Genomic DNA, 7,573 nt, shown 5'->3' with positions numbered 1-7,573 from the left:
AAAAAAAAAAAAAAAAAAAACAACAATCAAGCCCCAAGTAGGAAAGGCAAGGGTAGGCCTCTCAGGTCCCACTCAACAGACATTCATTCCTACAGTGAAAAAGAAAATTAACATAAAGGCTTGATATACTACATATACAAAAGGGTCTCAATCTAGATCATTCTAGGATATTTTGGCAAGTGAAGAACATACCTTAAAATGGCCCACACATAAGAGTGAAAGAGAAATCCACTCTAAGAGATATATAAAACCCAACACAAGAATACAAGAAACATGGGGGGGGGGGGGAAGCTAGTACAATATCTCCTAACATTCATAATTCACAAACAATTGACTCAAGATATTGTAGAAGATGAAATATCAGATAAAGAATTCAAAGGGATGAATATAAAACGATCAATGAATTCAAACAACACAGAAAAACAACTGAATGAATTAAGGAAATCAGTACAGGCTATGAATGAGAAACTCAATAAGGAGATAAAAATATTGAAAAAGAACAAACAAAAATCTTGGAAATGAAAGACAAACCAAACTATTCAGTAAAGTCTCTCAAATAGAGCAGATCACATAAAAATGGAAAACAAAGTAGCCAACTTCAACATTCAGACAATATTTTAAAAAACTAACCGTAACCAGAATATACAAAAACTCTGGGACAACATTTAGAAAACAAATTTTAAAATCATTGGAGCTGAAAAGGGATGGCGAGATTCAGGACAATGGAATAGATAAACACTTCAGGGAAATAAATTTTCCAAAACAAGAAAATGAAATGGACTTCCAGATACAGAAGATATTCAGAATCCCAAATAGACAACATGGAAGAAGGATCTCTTCATGGTATGTTATAATTAAAATGCCTTACAGAAGAAAAGATAAAATTTTAAAAACCTCAAGAGAAAAACATCAGGTCACATTTAGAAGTAAGCCAGTTATGATTACTTTCAATTTCTTAAGCACAAACTCTAAAAGTCAGGAGTACTTAGAATGATGTATTCCAAATCTTGAAAGAAAATAACTGTCAACCAAGATTGCTATGCACAGCAAAGCTACTACTCAGAATCAAAGGCATAAAAACTTTTCAAGATAAGCAGAAATTAAAAAGAATTTATCACTACTAGGCCAATACTACAGAAAAATCAATAACATCTCAAAACTTACAAATACACAAATCTAATTTATACAGTGGTTAAGCAAATGAGAAACAGGACCAAATTAAACACTAGAAACAAATCAAAATGACAAGAATTAATAAACAGCTCTCTATAACAACATTAAATTTCAAAGTAAAATAAGTTGTCAGAATAGATTAAAAAAACAAGACCCAACTATCTACTGTTTGCAAGGGACCTACCTTAAAGGTAAAGAGAGTCACAGGCTGAAAGTGAAAGGACAGAAATTGATACACATGCAAACAGAGCCCCAAAACAAGCAGGATTAGCTATTCTCATATCCAAGAAAACAAACTTCAAGCCAAAATTAATCAGAAGATACAAAGAAGTCACTTCATACTGGTAAAGGAAGTAACACAACAAGAAGATATAACAATAGTAAATATTTATGCTCCAAACACTGGTACATATAATTACATAAAACAGACACTATTCAAATTAAAGACTCAGACCCCAGTACAACCATACTAGATGATTTCAACATACCTTTCTCACCAATAAAATGGGCATCCAAACAAACTCAGCAGAAACTTGAAACCTAAAATTATTATAAATACTTAACAGACTTCTACAAAAATATTGCACCCAAACACAGATGAATACATTTTCCTCTCAGCAGCTCACAGAACCTTCTTCAAAACAGCCAGGAAAGGTAGGCACATACCTATAATCCAGCAGCTTGGGAGGCTGAGGCAGAAGTATTGCAAGCTCAAAGCCAGCCTCATCAACAGTGAGATGCTAAGAAACTCAGTGAGACCCTGTCTCTAAATAAAATACCAATAGGGCTGGGGATGTGGCTCAGTGGTTAAATGCCCCTGAATTAAATCCCTGGTACAAAAAAAAAAAAAAAAGACCATATTTTAGGCCCACAACAAATCTTAGCAAATACAAAAAAAGAAAAAAATTAATATAATTCCTTGTATCTTATCAGATCATAATTAAATGAAATCAAAAATCAACACAAAAAAACTATATAAACACATGAAGACTGAACAATACATCTTTGAATGATCAATGGGTGACAGAAGAAAATGCAAGAAATTTAAAAATGTTTAGAATCAAATGAGAATAGTGATACAACATATCAGAACCCTGGAGACACTATGAAGGCAGTTCTAAGAGGAAAGTTTAGGGCTATGAGTGTCTACATAAGAAAATCAGAAAGATCTCAAGGAAACTACTTAATGATGCATCTCAAGGCCCTTGAAAAAGAACAAGTCAATTCTAAAACCAGTAGAAGGAAGGAAATAATTAAGATCAGAGCTGAAATCAAAGAAAATTGAGAATAAAAAAAGAATAAATGGAATAAGCAATTAGTTCTTTAAAAGGTAAAGAAGATTAGTAAGCCCTTATCCAAACTAATCAAAAGAAAATAAAGACCCAAATTTAAAAATAAGAGGTGAAATGGAGAAATCACCACAGACATAACAGAAACTCAGATGATCATTAGGAAGTATTTTGAAAAACTATACTCCAATAAATTGGAAAGCAGAGATTAAATGGACACATTTCTAGACACATGACCTGGCAAAATTGAATAAAGAAGACACAGAAAACCTAAAGAGACCAATAACTGGAATGAGATGAAAGCATTCATAAAAAGCCTTCCAACAAAGAAAAGTCCACAACAAGATGGAATCTCAGCTGAATTCTACCCAATCTTTTAAAAAGAACTAAGGTGGGCTGGTGTTGTGACTCAGTGGTAGAGCGCTTGCCTAGCACATGTGAGGCCTAGGTTCAATTCTCAGCATTGCATTTGATAAAAAAACAAAATAAAAAATTTTTTTTTTTAAAAAAGAACTAATGCTAATGGTTCCTCAGTTTACTGATTATTAGAAAGAGATGGAACACTTACAAGTTCATTCTATGAAACGTGTATCATCCTTATACCAAAACCAGAGACAGACTCATCAGGGGAAGAAAACTACAGACCAATATCCCTAATGAACTTAAATGTAAAAATCCATAATAAAATATTAACAAATCATATTCAACAACATATTAAGAAGATTACACATCATGACCAAGTTGGTTTTATCACAGAGAAGCAAGGATGGTGTTATGGTTTGGATGTGAAGTGTCCCACAAAAGCTCACGTGTGAGACAATACAAGAAGGTTTGGAGGAGAAATGATTAGGTTGTAGCTTTAGCCTAATCTGCAAGAATTGGTAGGGTGAGACTGGAGAAGATGGGAACTGGGGCATGGTTTTGGTGTACGTGTCTTGTATCTGGAGAGTAGAGTCTCTCTCTGCCTCCTGGGTCACCATGATGTGAGCTGCTTTCCTCCACCACCCTCTCCCACCACAATGTTCAGCCTTGGAGGAATGGAGTCAGCCTTCTATGGACTAAGACCTCTGAACCCATAAGCCCTCAAATAAACTTTTCCTCCTCTACTATTGTTCTGGTCAGATCCTTTAGTCAAAACAGCAAAAAAAAAAAAAAGACTAAAATAGATGGTTTATCGTATCAAATCAATAAATGCAATTCATCACATAAATAAATTTAAGGACAAAAATCATTTTGTCATCTCAATAAATGCAAAGAAAGCCTTCAATTTTCAAGGACCATTCATGAAAAAATACTCAACAAACTAGGGACAGAAGGAACTTACCTCATCACTATACACGTTATATATGACAAACCCAAAGCCAACATCACAGTGAACAGAGAAAATTGAAAGTATTTCCTTTATAATCTAGAGCAAGACAAGTATGTCCACTCTCGCCAGGCCTATTCAATATAGTACCAGAAATCTTAGATCAACTAATTTGGCAAAAGAAGGAAATAAGAGAGATTAAAAGAAAAAAAACAAGGTCAAATTATCACTGCAGACTATCTGAGCCTATACTTAGAAGACTCAAAAGCTCCACGAGAAGACTGCTATAGCTAATAGGTTCAGCAAAGTATTTTACAAAATCAACATACAAATATTAATAGCTTTCCTATATGCCAATAATGAATCTGCTAAGAAAAAAGAAAAATCCCATTCACAAGACCTTAAAAAAAAAAAAAAAAAAACTTAAATCAAATCAAGGAAGTGAAAGACTTCTACATTGAAAACTATAGAACACAGAAGAAAAAAAAAATTTAAAACTTAGATGACCTTGCATGCCTGTAATCTCAGCAGCTCAAGAGGTTGAGGCAGGAGGATCCTGAGTTCAAAGCCAGCCTCAGCAAAATTGAGGCACTAAGCAACTCAATGAGACCCTGTCTCTAAATAAAATGCAAAATAGGGCTGGGGACATGGCTCAGTGACAGAGTGCCCAAGTTCAATCCTGGGTACCAAAAGAAAAAGAAAAAAAAAAAAAAAACTCAGAAGATGAAAAGACCCCCATGCCCATGTTCATGCATAGGTAGAACTAATATTGTTAAAATGGATATGCTACTAAAAAGTAACAACAATTCAATGTAATCCCCATCAAAATACAAATGCCATTCTTCACACAACTAGAAAAAACAGTCCTAAAATTCAACAAATAAAAGACACAGAATAACCACAGCAATTTTAACCACGCCCCCCCCCAAAAAAAAACAATGCTGGAGACATTACAATACCTGAATTCAAATTTTACTACAGAGCTATAGGAACAAAAACAAAATGGCAAAATGGTACTGGCATTAAAATAGACACACAGACCAACGGTACAGATTAGAATACACAGAGACAAACCCACACAGACATCTGATCCTTGACAAAGGTACCAAAAACAAAGTGGGGAAAAGACAGTCTTTAACAAATGGTGCTGGGTAAACTGGTTATCTATATGTAGAAGAATGAGACTAGATTCTTATTTCTCATCCTCCACAAAAGTCAACTCAAAATGGATCAAAGACCTAGGTATTAGACTAGAAACTCCGACTCCTAGAAGAAAACATAGGGTCAACACTCCCAACATATTGGCACAGACAAAGACTTTATCAATAGGATCCCTAAAGCTCAGGAAATAATACCAAGAGTTAACAAATGGGATAGCATCAAATTTAAAGGATTCTGCACAGAAAAGGAAATGAGAATGTGAAGAGAACCCACAGAATAGGAGAAAATCTTTGCTAGCTACTCTTCTGACAGAGAATTAATATCCAGAATAGAGAACTAAAAAAATAATAATAATAATAATAACCCAAATAACAAATGGAAAAATGAGCTAATCAGACACTTCTCAGAAGAAATATAAATGGCCAACAAATGTATATAAAAATGTTCAACATCATTAACTATTAGGATGATGCGAATCAAAACTATACTGAGACTTCATCTCACTCCAATCAGAATGGCAGCATCAAGAATACAAACAATAGGGCTGGGGTTGTAGCTCAGTGGTAGAGCGCTTGCCTTGTATGCATGAGGCCCTGGGTTCGATCCTCAGCACCACATAAAAATAAATAAATAAAGATATTGTGTCCATCTACAACTAAAATATATATATTATATATAAACAATAATAAATACAAACAATAATAAATGCCAGAGAAGATGAAGTGAAAAAGGAACACTTTTTACACTGTTGATGGGTCTGTAAATTAGTACAACCACTATGGAAATCAGTATGAAATTTCCTCAAAAAACTAGAAATGGAACCACCATATGACCTAACCATACCATTTCTCAGTATTCATCATAAAGAATTAAAGTCAGGGGCTAAGGTTGTACTCAGTGGTACAGAACTTGCCTACCATATGTGAGACACTGAGTTCAATCCTTAACACCACATAAAAAATAAATAATAAAGGTATTGTGTCCATCTATAATTAACAATATTTTTTTTAAAAAAATTTGAAAAGTCATCATACTACAGTGATACATACATACAATGTCATAGTAGCACAATTCACAAGAGTCAAACTGTGGAACCAGACTACATACCCAATAATGGACAAAATGGATTTTTTAAATGTGGTAAAAATATACAGTAGAGTTTTGTTCAACCATAAGAAGAATGAAATTTTTTTATGTCATTTGTAGAAAAATGGATGAAACTTGAAAACACTGTGTTAAGTGAAACAGGCCAAACTTAGAAAGTCAAGGGCTATTATGTTTCTCTAATATGTAGAAGCTAGAGACAAAGAAAAACGGGGTAGAATCTCATAAAAATTGAAGGGAGATCTGTACAGTGGAAGACAGGAAGCAGAGGAAGGGAGGGAAAGGGAAAATATTAGAGAATGGTATCAGTCAAATTATATTGTTATATTGTGTACAAATATGAATATGTAACAAATCCCACCATTATGTACTGATGTACCAATTAAAAATTATGGAAAAAAATTTCAAGTCCCCTATGTCCATACAGATTTCCTCATGTAACACATTGCACAGCATGTAAAACTGTCATCTGGTCCACTTCATATTACCCAGTATAAACCAGAGCTCAAGGCACTGGCACAAAAATACTAATATCTCTGCTATCTACAAAAAACTATCCTTCAACTCTAACCCATGAGTCATGCATGTATCTTCTATCAACATCTATATAACTGTAGCAGGATGATTTGTTAGCTTGTAAACAGGTAAAATCCGAGATCACAGCATGAGGATTGCAAATTTGAGGGAAGCCTCAGCAACTTAGCAAGACCCTCACCATTTAGCAAGACCATATCTCAAAAAATAAAAAGGACTCGGGATTTGGCTCAATGAGCACCCCTGGATTCAATCTCCAATACCATTTAAAAAAAAAAAAAAAAGCCAGAACTTTCAGTCTTGGCAGTGACTACTCCACAACAAGGCAACTTGTTTTCCTCAAAGTGGGTATTAAGATGAGAAACCAATACACAAGCCACAGTGCATTTAATACACTAATTTCAAGTCACATATCATCACCCTTTCTCCACAAACCAACTCTGATACAATGTGGAAGATGACTATAAAAGTTGCAAATATAGGGAGGAAGGAATCACTGAGGACCGTGTTAAAGACTGAAGACCATATTCAATACTGTTAAGAGGTCAATTCCCCACGTATCTAGGGATGAATACAATCCCAATCGAAAATCCCAAAATCCTTTTTCAGAGAAACTGACAAACTGACAAAGGCATGGATGGTGGCACACACATGGAATCCCAATGACTCAGAAAGTTTGATCTTAAGGTGGTGCAACTTGGAGACAGTGAAACCTTTCAGAGGTAGGGCCCACTGGGATATCTTCATGTCACTGGGCAATAGTGGGAACCCTGCCACTCCCTCCATTCTTTTCTCCCTCAGTCTCTCATTACACACATGCAATAGTTACATGGTTTTGCTCCCTGACATGTAACTGTTGCAGCCAGCACCCCCATCAGAGGCTTAAAAACAGAAGGTGCACCTGATGACCAAATGGAAACTCAAAAACTATGAGCCCCAAAATCAGTTTTTGAGAGTAGACTGTCTCAGGAATGTAATATAGTAAAAAAAAAAAAAAAAAAAA

At 34.8% G+C, this 7,573-nt stretch overlaps 1 protein-coding gene and 1 non-coding gene across 6 annotated transcripts in view; one reads left to right on the top strand and one right to left on the bottom strand.

The window, feature by feature from the left end:
- Positions 1 to 7,573, bottom strand: part of Pds5b (PDS5 cohesin associated factor B) — a 193,399-nt gene that overhangs the window by 173,795 nt on the left and 12,031 nt on the right. The window lies entirely within an intron of this gene.
- Trnat-ugu lies at positions 5,478 to 5,550 on the top strand. The gene has a single exon. It is a non-coding gene; the product is annotated as a tRNA-Thr (tRNA).

This window comes from Marmota marmota, unplaced genomic scaffold (genome assembly GCF_001458135.2).
Source record: "Marmota marmota marmota unplaced genomic scaffold, marMar, whole genome shotgun sequence".
NCBI classification, from domain to species: domain Eukaryota; kingdom Metazoa; phylum Chordata; class Mammalia; order Rodentia; family Sciuridae; genus Marmota; species Marmota marmota.
This window is presented reverse-complemented; position numbering and strand designations above follow the sequence as displayed.